This window comes from Anabrus simplex, chromosome 1, assembly GCF_040414725.1.
Source record: "Anabrus simplex isolate iqAnaSimp1 chromosome 1, ASM4041472v1, whole genome shotgun sequence".
NCBI classification, from domain to species: domain Eukaryota; kingdom Metazoa; phylum Arthropoda; class Insecta; order Orthoptera; family Tettigoniidae; genus Anabrus; species Anabrus simplex.
The window spans coordinates 1,366,932,744-1,366,952,552 of NC_090265.1; the positions used below are offsets into that span (position 1 = coordinate 1,366,932,744).

Sequence of the window (19,809 nt, forward strand, 5' to 3'; positions counted from 1 at the left end):
AATGAGCACACTCTTCCCAAAATGAACCTATGATATGCTGTCATTCAGAACAAATTCTGAATTTCTTCGAGTCCCACGTTGCGTCGACACATTGTAAACTATTTTATACTAAACTAACTAACAGGGTGTGGGGTAATAAGCTTACTTTTGACAACATACCATATAAGTTCTGGGAAAAGGAGATTGGCGTTCGGTTTCCCCATTAATTTTGAGGTTAAGATATTTTACTTTCATTGAAATAAAACGATGAATTCGTTTGATAGAACAATATATATTCTTTAAATAATATATCAAAAACATAGTGAGTCTTGTTGCGATAAAACAGATGAGAATGTGAAATTATGACATTGCAACTGAAAGAAACTAGGCATGAATTTGAATTCTTCTTGACCGGACATTTAACAATTTATACGAAATATTTCCCTCACTGATTCACTTGACTGTACCTTCAACACTTTCAGTGTAATTACGACGTATTCCTTTGATCTGGTGTTTACTGTAGATGTGTCACGCCTAACTTGGTGATACATCCTTGTGACTGCTTCTTCTCCATCTCATCTGACTTCTTTGTAAGTCAATATGGTATTACCTCTTGGTAGGTCCTGGGTTGCCCACTCTGACTTCATGGTAAGCCCTTGCGTCCGTGTCTTTCACTAAGTGACGGACCAACCATTTGGTCTCACTCTCTCAATGACCAATAATTAATGGCTCACTGAGTCTTCACCATCTCTCGTTCACACTGGTTGACTGACCAACTATGGCCTCTTGATCTAGTAGACTTCTTCACTGTACTGCATCCGTATAAATAATGACTGACGCTACAATATGCACCCACCTTTTATAGACGTTGGTTGACACAGCTACGTAATCTCCAGAAATAACAATGACATACTCCCACCTACGCGACAGATATTACATACAGTGGTGAAATAGCCCTGGGGCGGCCGACTCTCTGAGCGCATATACTAAATAAATACGATGACGTAGCCATGGAGTGGCGATGACTTGGCAGAATCGCCAACAATATTGCACAATGCACCAACGTCACACCCAATCTCTGATATATACAACAATTCTCACTGTACAGGTATTGAGTGTTATTCTACACATACGTATATATGCATACATCTAAGTACAATCTTGCAAGCAACGGGCAATTGCAAAATCGAATTGAATAAAACGGATAATTACAATAATAGTAACAATATCACAGCTAAAATAATAATAATACTGATATAATAATAATAATAATAATACAGATAAAATAATAAAATACAGATATCATCTTGTAACGGGATTTGAACCGTTACAGTAGGTCTTTTGATTTTACTCCCGTAGGCGACCTGCGCGTCGTGATGAGGACGAAATGACGATGAAGACAGCACGTACACCCAGCCCCCGTGCCATTATTGGAATTAACCAATTAAGGTTAAAATCCCCGATCCGGCCGGGAATCGAACCCAGGACCCTCTGAACCGAAGGGCAGTACGCTGACCGTTCGGCCAACGAGTCGGACAGCACAGTAATAATGGGAAACACACATGAGCATGACGTACCAGCATGAAACTATTTCTTACACGTAATTCTCTCAGTTAGCATTGGTATATGCATACGCAGTACTTCAGATTACATTATTTAGCGCTTCCGAGATTCAGTGTGACGGCCGGTTGATTCATGTATCAACACTAACGGAGGATAGTTTGAACACCGGGGGAGTTGGCCGTGCGGTTAGGGGCGCGCAGCTGTGAGCTCGCATGCGAGAGATAGTGGGTTCGAATCCCACTGTCTGCAGCCCTGAAGATGGTTTTCCATTGATTTCCATTTTCACACCAGGCAAATGCTGGGGATGTACCTTAATTAAGGCCACGGCCGCTTCCTTCCCACTCCTAGGCCTTTCCTGTCCCATCGTCGCCATGAGACCTATCTGTGTCGGTGCGACGTAAAACAAAGTAGAAAACCAAAGATATTTTGAACACTTCATGCTGTATGCTGGTACGCTTTGTTCCTCTGTTTTTCCCATGATAGATCTGTACTATATAGAGTTGTAGAAAATGATTTCTAACGGGGAAATAAAGCGTTTCCAGACCCATATCCACATAACATAGTGTGTTTTCTTCTTCGAAGTGTGAGGAAAAGTCCTGAACATTTGGTCGTGCCTTATTTTTACATACTACAGTATATATTGAATTATTCAAGAAATAGGAACAGGAAATTCAAATTACCTATCAGCCCATAAACACCGCGAGGCACCTGCTGAAGAGCCAGAACGTAAAATTTTCCACAATTCCTAACTCCAACACCAAGTGTAATTGAGATTTTAGTTATATGTCCCGCCACTTCTTCACCCAGAATTAAACTCACCTCATTTCTGTTGTAGGCTGCGTCAACCGCAGGTCTATTTGCCTTCTCAGAATAGGAAGCTACGTTTCTAAACTTCTTAACTTCCTGACTATTAATCGAGCCAGCATTCTTTGAAGTGAACGTACTTACCGTCTCTGTGAGGCAGCCCTCATACATCAGCCCGTACTTTTCACAAAATCATTAAAACGGTATGAACTTCATATTGGTAATGGTATGATATTAAGGCAATCGTATAGTCACTGGATTCTCGCCAGCGTGGCTGTAGTTCCAATCTCGGCCAATGCATATGGGATTTTTAATGACAAGTCATATTCTGTGGTCCAAATTCCACGTCAAACTGGAGGTTCCGTGGCTATGATAACGTATCAAAACTTACGTAAAACTACAAGCTTGTTTCTTTTATACAGTGTAGCTGACCCAAGATGTTCACATCAGAAATCTTCCGACTAGTTGAAGAAAGCGATATGTGGATTTCAGCTAGGTGACTGACAATAAGGGGATGATGAAAGAACATGTAATGGGCGACTCGTGCTTTATTTTTTTAATTTTTTTTCTAGTTGCTTTACGTCGCACCGACACAGATAGGTCTTATGGCGACGATGGGACAGGAAGGGCCTAGGAGTTGGAAGGAAGCGGCCATCGCCTTAATTAAGGTACAGCCCCAGTATTTGCCTGGTGTGAAAATGGGAAACCACGGAAAACCATCTTCAGGGCTGCCGACCGTGGGGCTCGAACCCACGATCTCCCAGATGCAAGCACTCGTGCTTTAATAATTATGGAGGTAGCGATACGAAGTTGCTTTTTTTTTTCTTTGGTGGAACTATATCCATATCTGTGGCATACAAAGTTGATCTTACGTACCGCCATGAGCCATTATAGCAGTAGGTTAAGAAGACTAGGACTACGTATAACTCATACTTCGTATTAATGCAGCCGCGGGGAGTGAACATGGAAACAACCTCTGATCCATTACCCTCGCCATTTTAACAATCAGAACGTTGGTGCGGTATTTGGAAACGTGCACACTTCAGTACTCCTTTTTGCTAGTGCTACATGTTCGAATGTGGAAATAATAGCATCCCTCAATGTGGCTGCCTACGAACAACACTGTATGCGACGTAAATGGGTATGCTTCCGTGTAAAATCGAAGCTACTTGGTATAGCTTCCTTGGTATTTAATAATTACAACGACAATAATAATAATAATAATAATAATAATAATAATAATAATAATAATAATAATAATAATAATAATAATAATTACTAAAAGAATTTGGCTTGGACTACAAAACAAGAGCGATTATTCAACAGACCTTGAAAGATTCAACTTCCAACGTAAAGTTCAGAGGAGAAGTTTCAGATGCCTTTGAAATAAGGACAGGGGTGAGGCAGGGAGATGGGCTCTCATCTCTGCTCTTCAACTGTGTTCTAGAGAAAGTCATCCGCGAATGGCGCAAGGAAACGAGAAATGAAGGGATCAACAGTGGAGTCACACTGGGTTGCAGGAACTCAGACCTTGTAATTGACTGTCTTGCTTTTGCAGATCATCTAGCAACCTTTCCAGACTCGCTACAGACAGCTACAAAACAAATCAGGCAGCGAAAGCAGGTCTTCGGATCACCTTTGACAAAACTCGGTTTATAACTAACATAAAGATGGCACCAAACAAGGTAAATATGGAACAGAGAAAAGTAAAGCGGGTAAGAAAGTTTCAATACCGGTACCGACATGAGTGGATGGAGCCTGACATGTCTGAGAAAGAAGCCTTCATGTTACGCATGAATAAAATGGAAATGACATATCATCTCACCAAGGATGCTGCCTCTAGGCAGCAGAGTGCCTAGCAATGAACAAAAAAGGCCTTATTCAATCAATCAATCAATCAATCAATCAATCAATCAATCAATCAATACTGATCTGCATTTAGGGCAGTCGCCCAGGTGGCAGATTTCCTATCTCTTGTTTTCCTAGCATTTTCTTAAATGATTTCAATGAGATTGGAAAATTATTGAACCCCTCCCTTGGTAAGTTATTCCAATCCCTAACTCCCCTTCCTATGAATTAATATTTGCCCCAATTTGTCCTCTTGAATTCCAACTTTACCCTATTGTGATTTTTCCTACTTTTAAAGACGCCACTCAAACTTATTCGTCTACTAATGTCATTCCACGCCGTCTCTCCGCTGACAGCTCGAAACATACAGCTCGAGAAAGATTTTGAGGAAAGTCTTGAGCCTCATCAAAGACAAAGGTGAATATAGAAGAAGGCACACCCACGAGCTCTATTTTCACGTAGAAAAGTTAACCTATATGATGCGAAGGAGGATTGTTTTCTGTGGTCACGTTACAAGAATGAGCTCTGCAAGTTCAACCAAGGAGATCTTCTCCTACTTCCAATATAAGAAGACCAAAGGAGCCTGGTACAGTGAGGCAGAAAAAGATCTATAAGAGGTGGCATCACACATGATGATACACAGGAGCACAACCCATTCAAGAAGAAACTTGATGACCACAAGAGTTTCCAAGAAAAGCTGAAGCCGAAAACAGGAAAGGCGAAAACCGAAGAAAGAAAGGAAGAACACTGGCAGAGAATGCGGGAGTAGTGGGCAAATGTTAAAGCCCGGGGAAGGAGACAGTTGAAATCGCGTGGTCCTTAGTTGGCCAAAACGCATGAATAAATGAATGAAATAAGAAGAAGAAGAAATTGCTTTTGAATACAAACGGTTATTTCACTTAACCTACGTTATAAATGGAAGATCTTTTAACACTCTATATCATTTATGAACTGCGAAATGTAAAAAGTCACAGTGATTTACTTCGTGTTGAGTCATTACCTGATAATCAACCAGACAACTTACTGATGTCAGCAGTCAGAGGTCTGTGTGCGTGCTTTGTTGTGTTATGATGCCTGTTGAATGAAAATGAAGTCCTACTTTGGCGGATTAATCAGGAATAGCTTAACGCCATCCGCCTGAAGAACTTTAATAGACAGAGTTATTTGGAAAGCAGCTAGAGGCAATTGAATGCAGACGTGTGAAAAGCGAGTAATGTTTTAAACAATGTGCCTCTGCGCTCTGACGCCTCGTCCGTTTAACGGCGGTGACAAGGCGGAAAGTTGATCCTCTGCAATATGCAGACTCAGCAGAGCTGCTTCCGCCCTGGTAAGCGCTACTGGAGCACGTGGTTCCACATCACGTGTTAGCTGACTCCAACAGTTGCCAACTTTTGACTGAAGTACATATTGGTTAAGGTGGATCGGTACGAGCCAGCATCATGCGAGACGAACTATCGTATGGCAGACCATGAAATAAAAAAGCGATTAGAATATATTTTATTCTAACGATGCATCTCTATTTCTGAGGAAAATACGGTGATTAAATATTTGAACTTCGTTTCACAACATTATTTATACTGCTATTCAACTGAAAAACTAAAGGAATAAGCATTATTTAAACTCAAATAACGTGTAACTTACGTGGAAATGTAACAATTTTTATTTTTTTATTTTAAAGAAGTTGCTTTTCATCGCACCGACACAGATAAATCTTATGACGACGATAGGATAGGAAAGGGCTAGGAGGGGGAAAGAAACGGCCGTGGCCTTAATTAAGGTACAGCCCCAGCATTTGCCTGGTGTGAAAAAAGGAAGTCACGGAAAACCATCTTCAGAGCTGCCGTCAGTGGGGCTCGAACCCACTATCTCCCGAATACTGGATACTGGCCGCACTTACGCCACTGCACCTATCAAGCTCGGTGATGTGACAACTAAATTACTAGTAAATTATATCTGCCTCACATAAAAATGTAACATGTAAATTACCAATTATTGATATGTAACTTACTCTACGTCAAAATGTTAGGTTACGTCTAAATAATGAGAAACATGAACAATATCTCTGTGTTGAAAATGATTTGTACTCGTATTGAGCGGTAACATAGTAATGTTAAAGAATATTGATCAACCTCACTTTTATGTCACTACAGAAATTAAGTTTCAAAATATTTTACCTCTGCCTCTAGCGAGAAGTGGCGTTCGTTAAAATTGAAACAATATTCTGTTCTTCGAGGAGTAATGATAAATATGTGTCGAATTTGTTTTTATCGGACGGGGAAGCAGTTGGCCAAAAGAAGGGACAGCAATTTAAAATAAAATGGATGATCGAAGGGAGGAAGTATCAATAGCTTCAGGAAAGTACTTCCCGTGAGGCGGTAGAGAATACGTACCATATAGGTTTCTATTTTGCTTTACGTCGCACCGACACAGATAGGCCTTATGGCGACGATGGGAGAGGAAAGACCTAGGAATGGGAAGAAAGCGGCCGTGGCCTTAATTAAGGTACAGCCCCAGCATATGCCTGGTGTGAAAATGGGAAACCACGCAAAACCATATTCAGGGCTGCCGACAGTGGAATTCGAACCCACTATCTCGTGGATGGAATCTCACAGCTGCGCGCTCCTAACCGCACGGCCAACTCGCCCGGTGTACCACATAGGCACCAATTGCTAGTAAATGTATGGTTCAATACAATGTGTCGATTCGTTCAACTGTCCGAGCGAATGAAACCACAGAAACAACAAGTTCAAGGTACACGATTCAGCAAACATTGACACACTCGCGGATCATTGAATGAGATACAGCACATGGTTCACTAAGGAAACAGCGGACGTTGGCGAGAAGCTGGACTTTTACTGTGGGCGAGACATGAAGAACCATAGCTCATAGAAGCGTCCGCTAGGATCTACTAGCGGGCACTCGCTTGCATTTAGACTCCACCTTCACTATTTTCATAACGGAGTAGTTTTATCTCCATAACTGTAACCAGTGTTTCTATAATATTTTACAGCAGTGCATTTAAAGTAGTTAAATCATAATTCGAAACTAGGTAGTAAGTCGATAAAAATGAAAATCTCTAGTTTTTCGAAGTAAAGAAAACAACTACCTGTCTGCTGAAACGCCCAATAAAGTTAAGGGGGTTCTTTCATCCAGTATGGCATTATCACTGTGGGATAATTGCTTTGTAACAACGACATTTTATGTAGAGAGTTGACTAGAGAAGGAATCTGTGGGCTAGCTAGACGACTTGGATAAGAAAGCAGTTAATTGAACAAGGACTGGATACAGCGATGTATAATGAATGTTGTTGTTGTTACCTACCAATATGCCGATGCCACAGGAAAGCTGACTCTATTGTACCGTGTCTCGAATCGCTGTTATCGTGTCAGTAATACGAACAGAATCAAATGAAATCAATAAAATGAATCGTATGTCCCATCACTACTTCCTACAAATAGTCCTGCTTTATTATTACCCAATTCTCGTTTTCACCGTGTATTCGAATAAATTACAGTAGTATCTAAGCCCAGTTCCGACGCTATGGAATAACCTTCTCACCATCACTTAGCAAATTCCGAAGTAGGGTCCAAGTGACAAAACTTCCTATATCCATATGAACCAGAGTTAGTTTACATGTGCCCGGTTTGTACTAGTTAATATACTATTTTTCCTAAATAATTCTGGCAGAGTAAATTTTCATCACATTGACATTAGAAATGTATACCATTAAAACAGTAACCTCTGTAGTGTCTGACTCGTTTGCTGAATGCTCAGTGTACTGGCCTTCGGTTCAGAGGGTCACGGGTTCGATTCCCAGCTACGGTATACAACCTTGCATATGGATTTCTCCGTAAATTACTGTGCATGTAGTGAGTATGATTATATTAAATTGTCTCTTAGCGCTATCCGAGAAACAAAATGGGGACGATCTCATACGGTGTTTCCGATGTAAGGTGTGCCTTAGAGTGTTTTCATTATAAAGAGAGGCCCCTTTCCTAATGCCAGTCACAATCGAGCTGGAGAGATTTGATTATAATCGCGAAATGCAGCTCTGTCTAACGTATAAGGGATAGGGATAATACGACAAAGAAACATAGGACCAAAGTTGTAGACCTCTCCATATTGAACGGCGATTGCGCTATCTGTTTTGTGATACGATTTACCGTTTTGCCATCAATTACCCCGAAACGAAGGTATGCACCGTCATTAAAATTGCCTACATATTTCGTAATCCTGCAGGCCTTCGGGCTGGGCAGCGGTCGTTTGGTAGGCCAAGGCCCTTCAGGGCTGTAGTGCCATGGGGTTAGGTTAGGTCATTATTACCCTTAAACGGACAACTGTACGAAAATTTCGCCAAAATCGTCCATGTTCAGACACACGGTCGTTACGATTTTATACATATAGATAGATAAGAAATCTGCTCCAATTACAACACCTTTTGGGCATTGTCCGCTGGACTGAAAAACCGGCCGTTCATTATATCTTCCTTATTAATCACCCTGTCGAAAAAGTGCACATGAGAAAAGAGTTTTAGAAATGGATTTCCGTCAAGCCTGGTCGATTTCCGGTCAGGGTGGTCTTGTATGTATTGTAGAGGAGTAATATCACTGTCTCTGTTCCTTAAAATACCCCAATGCCTTCCGGGAATTTGAGATGGTATGGACCTTGAAACCTACCTTTGGACAAGTGGATGATAAATATAAAGTTAGGATTAAATATTATCAGCTTTACCCGCGCCCGCCTTGAGTTAAGTCCGTTGGGAGTTGTGCTGAAAAATCGTCCGTTAATGATATTTCCCTTATTAATCCTGCTATTGAAAAAATGCACATGAGAAAAGTTTTAGAAATTGATTTTAATTAAGGATGATAGAATTCCATTAATTTTGGATGTACATATTCTGTGGAAGTGTGAAATCATGGTTTCGGTTTCGGATGAACTCCCCTCCAGTAAATTTAGATATTCCGATATAATATTGGCCCTAAAAACTACCCAAGGACAGGTGTATTATAAATATCAAGTTTGGTAGAAATATATCCGGTAGTATTCAAGTTATAAGAACTCAGACAAACAAATAGACAAACAGACACCAAAGCTAAAACACGTGGAACGGATAAATGTACGGAAATTTCGCCAAAATAATTAATGTACAGCCACACGGTGTTTACGATTTTAGTCATATAGATGACGGATAAGCATGGGAACGTTTGTAATTGCAGGCCTTCATTTCGAGATTTACTGCTACTAAACGGAACATCACAATATCAACAAACGGTTTGCACCATCAGACACCCCTTTTATCGCTCTACGTATTTGGTCACAAAAATGTCTCGTATCTACGATACTTATCGGCTCGATTGAGTTAGGATGTTTGAATGGGGTGAAATTTGGGTACATTTTTAACACTTTTCATTATTTTTCGCATACTTACGTGGAACCAGAATCTCAAAATTTGGCTCGAATTCGATTCTTGCTAGTTGCTTTACGTCGCACCGACACAGATAGGTCTTATTGCGACGATGGGATAGGAAAGGGTTAGGAGTGGGAAGGAAACGGTCATGGCCTTAATTAAGGTACAGCCCCAGCATTTTCCTGGTGTGAAAATGGGAAACCACGGAAAACCATCTTCAGGGCTGGCGACAGTGGGGTTCGAACCCACTATCTCCCGGATGCAAGTTCACAGCTGCGCGCCTCTAACCGCACGGCCAACTCGCCCGGTGTCAAATTCGATGACACTATATTTCCTTAATGGTGTCAAACTATGAAATATATGTGCAAAAAGCACAAAATTTACGTTCAATCGAGAAATACAGCCAAATCGAACGTATAAGGGAGACAGAGAGCAGATAAAATTACATAGAACCGAAGTTGTAGGTCACTCCAAATTCAACCGAAACTATGCCATCCGTTTTGTGACAGGAATTAACGTTTAGTTCCGAAATACCTCCAAACGAAAGTCTGCACCATCATTAAATTTGGCTCCATATTTCGATATTCTTTGGGGATAAAATGTGAAAAATTTCAAGATCTTAGAAGTTTTTCATAGGTTACAAGCAAAAATGTATAATTTTGCCAAATTTTAATTTCCTACCTCGTCTGGCAGATTGTGCCACAATCTTGATTTTCGGGGAGGGGGTAAAAATTAAGACAGCCTGCAAAACGGACCGTTCATGATATCACCCTTATTAGCCTCATGTCGAAGAAATGCACATGAGAAAAGAGTTTTAGAAATAGACTTCCATCAAGGATAGTCGATTTCCAGTCAGGTTGGTCTTGTATATATTGAAGGAGAGTAAAATCAAATGTTTCGGGTCCGTATAAACCCCCAGACCATTACGGAAATTTGAAATGTTATGGACCTTAAAACCTACCTTTGGACAGATGGATGATAAATATAAAGTTTGGTTGAAATATCCTCAGCTGTTGCCATAAGAAATAAGCTTCACACGGACTCGCTCTTGATTTAAGTCCGTAGGGATGTGTGCTGAAAAATCGTTCGTTAACGATATATCCCTTATTAATCCTCCTGTCGAAACGATGCACATGAGAAAAGTTTTAGAAAATGATTTCCATTAAGGATGGTAGATTTCCAATTTTTTTGGATGTGCATATGCTGTTGGAGTGCAAAATCATGTTTTCGGTTTCGTATAAACCCCCAGTAAATTTAGGTATTCAGAAATAATATTGACCTTAAAACTTACCCAAGGACAGGTGTATTCTGAATACCAAATTTGCTAGAAATATATCCGGTAGTTTTCAAGTTATAAGAACGCTGACAAATAGACAAACAAACAAACAGACACAAAAGCTAAAACGTATGCATATGGTTATAATTACACCCAAAACGGTTAAACGTACGGAAATTTCGCCAAAATAGTCAATGTACAGACACACGGTCGTTACGATTATATTTATAAAGATGACAGATAAGCATGGGCACGTTTATAAGTGCAGGCCTTCATTTCGAGATTCACTGCTGCTAAACGGTACACGATATCGACAAACGGTTTGCACATTCAGACGCCCATTTTATTGCTCTATATAGTTTCTTCTATAATTTTCTTCTCGTATCTTCCTATTTATGTGTTAGATTGAGTTATAAACTTTGAATAGGATGAAATTTGGGTACATTCTTAACAACTTACATTATTTTTCGGATACTTATGTGGAAGCTAGAATCATAAAATTTGGCTCGCATAAAGACATTGGTGGCGTAAATGTGCGTGCCAAATTCTGTGACCTTATCTTCCCATTTTCAGTCCTTTTACAACCCCCCCCCCTTAAGTGGATTTCCCTGGAACAAATAATAGTGTTTCTTTTATTTTTTAAATAGATGAATAATACCAATTTTCACGTCTGTAACATGTTACTTTTTGAGATATACTGTATATATGCTCATTTTAAAAATTCACCCCCTTTTTCACTTGCCCTTAAATGGATTTTCCTAAAACAAATTTTGCGCTTTTCTTTACTTTTACAGGAGATTCCAAATACCAATTTTCACGTCTGTAGAATATTACATATTTTAGATATAGGTACTATTGATATATTCATTTTCAACTTTCACTCGTCTTCCACTCCTGTTCACCCCCGGTTACGCGGATTTTCCTAAAACAAAAAATACATGTTTCTTTATTTTTGAGGAAGATTCCAAATACCAATTTTCATGTCCGTAAAGTCTTCAGTTCTTGAGATATAAGTTTCCTCGTAGAAGGTATCCAACCCCATCTTCAACATTTTTCACAACCTTTAAGGGAATTTTCCGAAAACAAAAAAAAACAGTGTTCCTTTATTTTTGAAGTATGTTCCAAATAACAACATTTACGTCTGTAAACTCTGTAGTTTTTGAGATATAACATTACTCATTTAAACAGTTCTTCCCCCTTTCTCACCACTTTAGCGATGGAATATCCAAACATCCTCCCTTAGTGAGCACCTACGCTGTAATATAAATGTATCCCCAAAATTTCATTTCTTCATGTCGAGTAGTTTTCGCTGGACATTAATTACATCAGTCGGAGTTAGCCTTTTATATAGAGAGATTTAAACTCTTTGGGCTGCAGTCTTCGAATATGTCAGCTGTTGGCTTCGTCAGAATAACACAGTTACATTGTGCACTCTGTGGTCATATGTATATTACAACGATGTTTCATTGCGCTGTTCAGCTAAATTTATTTAAACATAAGCACACGTACGTGTCATAAAATGAAAGTAATAACACGAAAGGGTAAAATTATTGTGATAGCTATTATTGGTTGAAGATCCTGATACCCGTATACCGAATTGGTCATTGAAAGCATGATCTAAACAGTCATGATAAGTAAAATGCAGTTCAAGGGCTCGGTATTGGCATTGTAGGATTCTTGAAGATGGGAAAAATCAATACCTAGCCATAATATTCATATCGTTCTCTTAAAGAATCATCGTGGATATATCAGATATGAAAGTGGAAAATTCTTACATTCGAGGTTCTACGTAGTTCGCTTACAAGAAGTTTTGTATCGATACTAGGAGTGCGAAACGTAGCAATGACAATGATGGTTCGATCCGGAAAGGAGACTTAAACATCTTAGTCATACAGGAGACATAAAACGTAAATAGGAATGTACTGAAACCCTACCGACAGATATCTCACTAGCAGAAGACGATATGTGCTTCTCGTTCGTTATATGTTTCCTTGTATTCTTAATGAGAGTTTTTCCCTGGACAGAGAAAGTCGTGCGCTGTTTAAGGTTTAATACAAAATTACTACTCTAAAAACGAGAAAAACGGCAACGCCGGAGTATTGCTGTGTTCCATCAAATACAGTAGAGACAATACGCGACACTGAGTGAGATATCGAGGGACAGCTACTGGAGCTCACTCTAGCGGATAGACCTGAACAGTACGGATTCTCTCATAAGAGCACGTGTATTATTGTGTGAAGTTTTCGGTGTTATTTATGCGTTTTCAGTGAGTTGACATAATTAAATAGTGGCGTGTGTCATTCCTTTATATCTCCTCTCAACATGAGGGGAAAGGTATGTGCTGTGTTTGTCTGCAGTAACTATGAAGTAGAAAAGAATGCGCGGTCGTTCTTCAGGTTCCCTCGTGACAAGAAAATGTAAGTAATATTGTGTGTTGCATATATATTCTTCCAGTGACAGAGATATTTATAGTACTTCATAATCTTCTGACCTGTTCGACCCATATTTTAAGTGGCTTAAAATGTAATGCGCATATTTTATTGTATAGTGCAGCAGTTAACTTTCAATACCGATGTGTTGTTGTAGGTGTGATCTGTGGGTTTTGAAATGTCACAGAAGCGATTTGGATAAGGTGTACAAGAAAGAAGGGACGTTACGCTTATATAAGAATTATAAGATCTGTTCAGATCATTTCCAGGCCAGCGACTTTAGAAAACCTCGACAATACAGCCAAGGGCATGTTACATTTTTACTCTAATTGTACCTAAATGTTCCTCAAAGCGTCACTATCGACAACATTTTCATACTTTTCTTTCTTTTATCCCTCTTCTTAGATTAAAGCCGGGATTTTATAGATTATCCTTTTTTTTTTTTGCTAGTTGCTTTACGTCGCACCGACACAGATAGGTCTTGTGGCGACGATGGGACAAGAAAGGGCTAGGATCTGGAAGGAAGCGGCCGTGGCTTTAATTAAGGTACAGCCCCAGCATTCGCCTGGTGTGAAAATGGGAAACCACGGAAAACCATTTTCAGGGCTGCTGACAGTGGGGTTCGAACCTACTATCTCCCGAATACTGGATACTGGCGCACTTAAGCGACTGCAGCTATCGAGCTCGGTTTTCTTTCTGTTAGTAGGCTTCATGTTAAGAGGAAAAATTGTCCAGCTTTAAATGTTAATTCATTGCATCATGTGTGTAAGGAATGTGCTGATATTTTTATTGACAAGTGTCTTAATGTGATGATAAAATGTTTTTTAAGTGAGAAAAAAGACAAATCCAACCGTAAAAGTTCAGGCAGGAATGCTAAAGCTAAAAAAGTAATGCATAAATGAAAGATCAAGCCATTTCACAGCAGCCCATTTCATATCTTGTTTATGTGTCTAATTTCAGTCTTTGAATAATAACCTTTTAAATAATTCTTCATTCATTTATCCAGAATTGCTTTAGCAACTTAGAAGTCAATTTATCAATAACACTTTCTTTCTAGCCGTAATTTATTTATTCATTTCCATATATACATTTCCATTGATATTTGAATTTAGCGCGATTTGTTCAGGTCAAGGCACTAGGAGCGCCACCGTCAAATTGTCTTCCATTTTAGCAAGGCGAAATCCGTAAGTGTCGCGTATTGTCTCTACTATATTTGGTTCCATTGCGCCAAAGTAAGAGTCAACTGTACTCATACCACCAGTTCCTTAAGCAATAGTGGTTGTATGTAATTCGCAGAAAGAACAAAGTATGACCCGCAAAATGATTTCTTCTATAGGAATACCTCATCGGATTGTACTGAACACTTTATAAACTCAATTAACCTCTGTATCCCGAATCAAATAATGACCTATAATTTGAAACTGAAACACCATGAACGAACCTTCTAAAAATCAATTATTGTAAGCATATATAAATTCCAAGATCGAAATATTTCCTCCTGTCTTATCCGAAACAGGGATACTTAATATTATCTCAACTGTTACCACTTCTTGCTCACTTCCCACCTCCTTTCTTCTTTTCTTTCTTTCAAATCAGCAATTGTTATCACACTTATATTATTTACCTTTTCTTTCACTGCATCATGAGAAAATGACAACTCCATTGTAAACCAATAAAATCAGACTTTGTTTGAAAATTCCAAATTTGAAATACTCTATATAAACAACTTACATGACAAACGAGAAGCGAGAAGTGCATACATAGTATTGCAGTAGAGGTGGGGAATCTGATTCATTTAGAAGAACCGATTCCTTTGAAACGATTCACTAAAATGATTCGTTCATTTGGTTCGTTCAGTTGATTCGTCCATTCGATTACCATATGACGGAGAGTCGAAACGGAAACCATGGACTCAGATGAACGATTCCGTTATGTTTTTTACAACTGCTATTGCTTTAAAAGTTTATGGTACGCGAAACTTTTCTTGATTCCTGAGCTCCATAGTGCTGATGGGAACTGGGGATCAAGAAAAGGTTCGCGTACTATACAAGTTACAAGAAGTTAAATGTTCAAGGCAATTGCTATCATTTTAGAGGTTACAGTCGAAAAATGCTACACAACTGTCCGGCTGATCCTTTCCAAATTAAGTAGCTACTATTCGAATTTATACGACAATCGAATTTGAAATGTATAGTAGATATGAACATTTCTGTGGCCATGTTCCACACGTTAGTTCACAGTAGTTCACGAGAACGAGAACGGGAACAGAAACATTGAAGTAAACTTTTTGCAACGAGCTGGAAGTTGAGTGTATATTACAGTTCCGTGAAGTGTGCTACTTGAAACGACGTGATAATTTCTTATTTTTAAAACATATATTTTTCCTGTAAGGTTAGGTTAGGAGTATTTGACTTGTGAACCGGAGTTTTTGATCAGGTTGAATAAAAAAATAAGAGAGTCGTTCTTCACAAGTTGCCATTGATTCAAGAATGGTGGATACCCGATTTGGCGATATGATTGAGAACGAACGAGGAACCAAGGAATGAGCTGCGGCTGCCAACTCTTGATTCAGCTTTCGATTCACAAACGAGTCGATTCATTTCGTTCACTGAATTATGATTCAATCGTTCAGTGCAATGATTCGTTCATTATGAATCACTCGTTCAGAATCTCCCCATCTCTGTATTACAGTACACATACGCTGCCTAGTGGAAACATTTTTCGTACCACATCCCTGGTTAAAGAAAGCAGCAAGGAAAGGAAAGGAAAGCAGCACGATTGTTCTGGGTGATTTCCGACGGAAGAGTAGCGTTGCGAAAATGCTGCAGCACTGGAAGGACTTGGGAGTACGAACAAGATGTGCTTGACTTAGCAGTGTGTTCCGAACTGTCAGAGAAGAAATGGCGTGGAATGACATCAGTAGACGAGTAAGCTTGAGAGAAGGTTTGATAGTAAGTAAATAAGAGGAATTAGGGACTGTGTCGCGAACAAGAAACAACATATCGGATGCACATAACAAAGTTCATTTCCATAGGCGCACAAATACAATTTCGAAACAAGTCAGATGGAGGACCACTACCCTAGACGAGCAGACACAACACATCACTCAGAATGTGATTCAAATATTTATTACACATGAATAAACACTAAACATTTACACAAATATACAGCAAAATGCAGAGATACACCAAAATCAGTGTATTGCTGCAGGTCGCCATGTTCAGTCTGCCTATATTAATGGAGGCAGCAGCACGTTGCCAGCTGTGACAAATGACGAATGAAATGCGGAAGGCGAATACCAACACAAAAGCCTCAACAGACTGGATAAATAGAATCACTAAGATATCAAGTTTGTGAAAATTATTTGGATAAATTTGACCATAAAATTGGTAGCGCACATCTTGAGACAACCAGGACTTGTTCGCTTGATTTTGAAAGGAAGTACAGCGGTTAAGAGTAGAAAAGCAGAGCTACGACATGAATATGACAAAAATAATTTATATGTGGTATGAAGAAGTTATGTAGAAATGACGAGAGGTGTATAGGATAGAGTGGCTTGAATATTTGCATCTTAATTGGCAACGTTACATTCTAACCCAACGTGCGGTGGCAAACAAAGCGCTTTCCAGATACTCTTAATGTTAATGTTGGAAGTAAAATGATGGATCCGAAATCTTGAAGAGTGAAATTTAGGTTATTCTCAAAAGTCTAATTTGAAAATTAAGGAGTCTTTTGGCCTAATAGTCCAATATTCGGAAGACAGAGTGAGCTGAACAGGGAAATATAGTCAGAGAAGGGAAAATAAACCTAATGATTTCTATGTCATTGATTCCACGATATTGAAGGAATGGAAGCGAAAAAACTAAGATCTAAGGCAGATGTTCTGAGCATGGTTTCCATCATATGATTTTCAGAACTCGAGTCTAGTTTACTTGAAAGTGCTGCAAAGATTTGTGTAGAAGATACCATGTTATGGTTTGCATGTAAATGTACGAATCCCTTACAAAGTTTTCCGGTGGGGATTGAAAAGTAGGCTACAAGTTTCCGGCTTACGTTTTATAGGTATTTCGACTGAAGGCCCAAACAACGACAACGACAACGGCAACAACAAGAACAACAATGTTGATTCGTGATTAGTGCTAGTAAATGAAATTGGTTTTATGTAACCCCATCAGATTTGACGGATTACGTGAAACATGGACGGATATACTTAACTTCTTCCTACAATTACTTTGAGGACTGTAGGCCCCTATAGACAACTACTTTTAGACCATAGTCTACGCGTGAAATGCAGCTGAGCAGTGTGTTAGAAGTCCCTACCAGTGTTCACAGACCCACAAGATCTTGCTCACCACTACTTGGCTTCCTCGTTAGCGAGTGGGTTGTGGTGAAGATAAATATTGCCTTCCCACTTCGAACAGTGGGGTTATACACTCATCATAAAAAAAACACGGATCAAACTGCTACTGATATATCCTTTGATCAAGTTCTGAAAAAGACCTTCATTGACATTTCTATAACGCTCACGGTCCGGGGGTGGAAAATGATGGGCTTGTTAGAGAGAGAATATGGTAATCAATGTTCTCTTGAATGATTGTAATATTTATCTGCTCGATGGTTTGAACGCACGAAATTCAAGGAGCTTAGTTGCTATCACAGGCCTGTAGTGCATTCTCTATTGTTGCGGAGGACTCCACTTTGAATAACGAAAACATTCTGAAACAGTTTACTTGACACGTATGGCATGTGAAGGCATTCATTCTCACTCAACGATTGGTCAAAGGAAGCTGCACCATTCAGAGTTTCGAAGTTTATACTCTGGCGTCCAAACTGGCTGTCGTGAAATGGATTTTTTTCTTGATTTCTTTGCTCACTTCGGCAAGGTGCTGTTGAGTCACGTTGAACCTAAGCATTTCAAGAGTAAAATAATCGTAGCTTCACACACATTAACGTAGAATGCATTAGACCAACGCGAGTAATACACTGACTGACAGAGCAAATGCAGCACCAAGAAGGAGTGGTTCGAAAGGGATGAAAGTTGGGGAAAAAACAGAGACGGCACGGACGAATAATTGATGTTTATTTCAAACCGATATGCAGGTTACACAATGCGCACGGCATCGACTCAGTAGGATGTAGGACCACCGCGAGCGGCGATGCACGCAGAAACACGTCGAGGTACAGAGTCAATAAGAGTGCGGATGGTGTCCCGAGGGATGGTTCTCCATTCTCTGTCAACCATTTGCCACAGTTGGTCGTCCGTACGAGGCTGGGGCAGAGTTTGCAAACGGCGTCCAATGAGATCCCACACGTGTTCGATTGGTGAGAGATCCGGAGAGTACGCTGGCCACGGAAGCATCTGTACACCTCGTAGAGCCTGTTGGGAGATGCGAGCAGTGTGTGGGCGGGCATTATCCTGCTGAAACAGAGCATTGGGCAGCCCCTGAAGGTACGGGAGTGCCACCGGCCGGAGCACATGCTGCACGTAGCGGTGGGCATTTAACGTGCCTTGAATACGCACTAGAGGTGACGTGGAATCATACGCAATAGCGCCCCAAACCATGATGCCGCGTTGTCTAGCGGTAGGGCGCTCCACAGTTACTGCCGGATTTGACCTTTCTCCACGCTGACGCCACACTCGTCTGCGGTGACTATCACTGACAGAAGAGAAGCGTGACTCATCGGAGAACACGACGTTCCGCCATTCCCTCATCCAAGTCGCTCTAGCCCGGCACCATGCCAGGCGTGCACGTCTATGCTGTGGAGTCAATGGTAGTCTTCTGAGCGGACGCCGGGAGTGCAGGCCTCCTTCAACCAATCGACGGGAAATTGTTCTGGTCGATATTGGAACAGCCAGGGTGTCTTGCACATGCTGAAGGATAGCGGTTGACGTGGCGTGCGGGGCTGCCACCGCTTGGCGGCGGATGCGCCAATCCTCGCGTGCTGACGTCACTCGGGCTGAGGCTGGACCCCTCGCACGTGCCACATGTCCCTGCGCCAACCATCTTCGCCACAGGCGCTGCACCGTGGACACATCCCTATGGGTATCGGCTGCGATTTGACGAAGCGACCAACCTGCCCTTCTCAGCCCGATCACCATACCCCTCGTAAAGTCGTCTGTCTGCTGGAAATGCCTCCGTTGACGGCGGCCTGGCATTCTTAGCTATACACGTGTCCTGTGGCACACGACAACACGTTCTACAATGACTGTCGGCTGAGAAATCACGGTACGAAGTGGGCCATTCGCCAACGCCGTGTCCCATTTATCGTTCGCTACGTGCGCAGCACAGCGGCGCATTTCACATCATGAGCATACCTCAGTGACGTCAGTCTACCCTGCAATTGGCATAAAGTTCTGACCACTCCTTCTTGGTGTTGCATTTGCTCTGTCAGTCAGTGTATATATTGAAGGACAATAGTAGCATGATACAAATGATGCGGGGATCGGCAGTCCGAACACGTTTCATTCAGTGCTCAAGGTGGGCTGAACACTGAATAATTCC

The 19,809-nt window shown here is 40.6% G+C and overlaps 1 protein-coding gene across 1 annotated transcript in view; it reads left to right on the top strand.

Annotated features, from left to right (window-relative positions):
• Task6 (TWIK-related acid-sensitive K[+] channel 6) overlaps positions 1 to 19,809 on the top strand; it is a 431,294-nt gene that overhangs the window by 57,359 nt on the left and 354,126 nt on the right. The window lies entirely within an intron of this gene.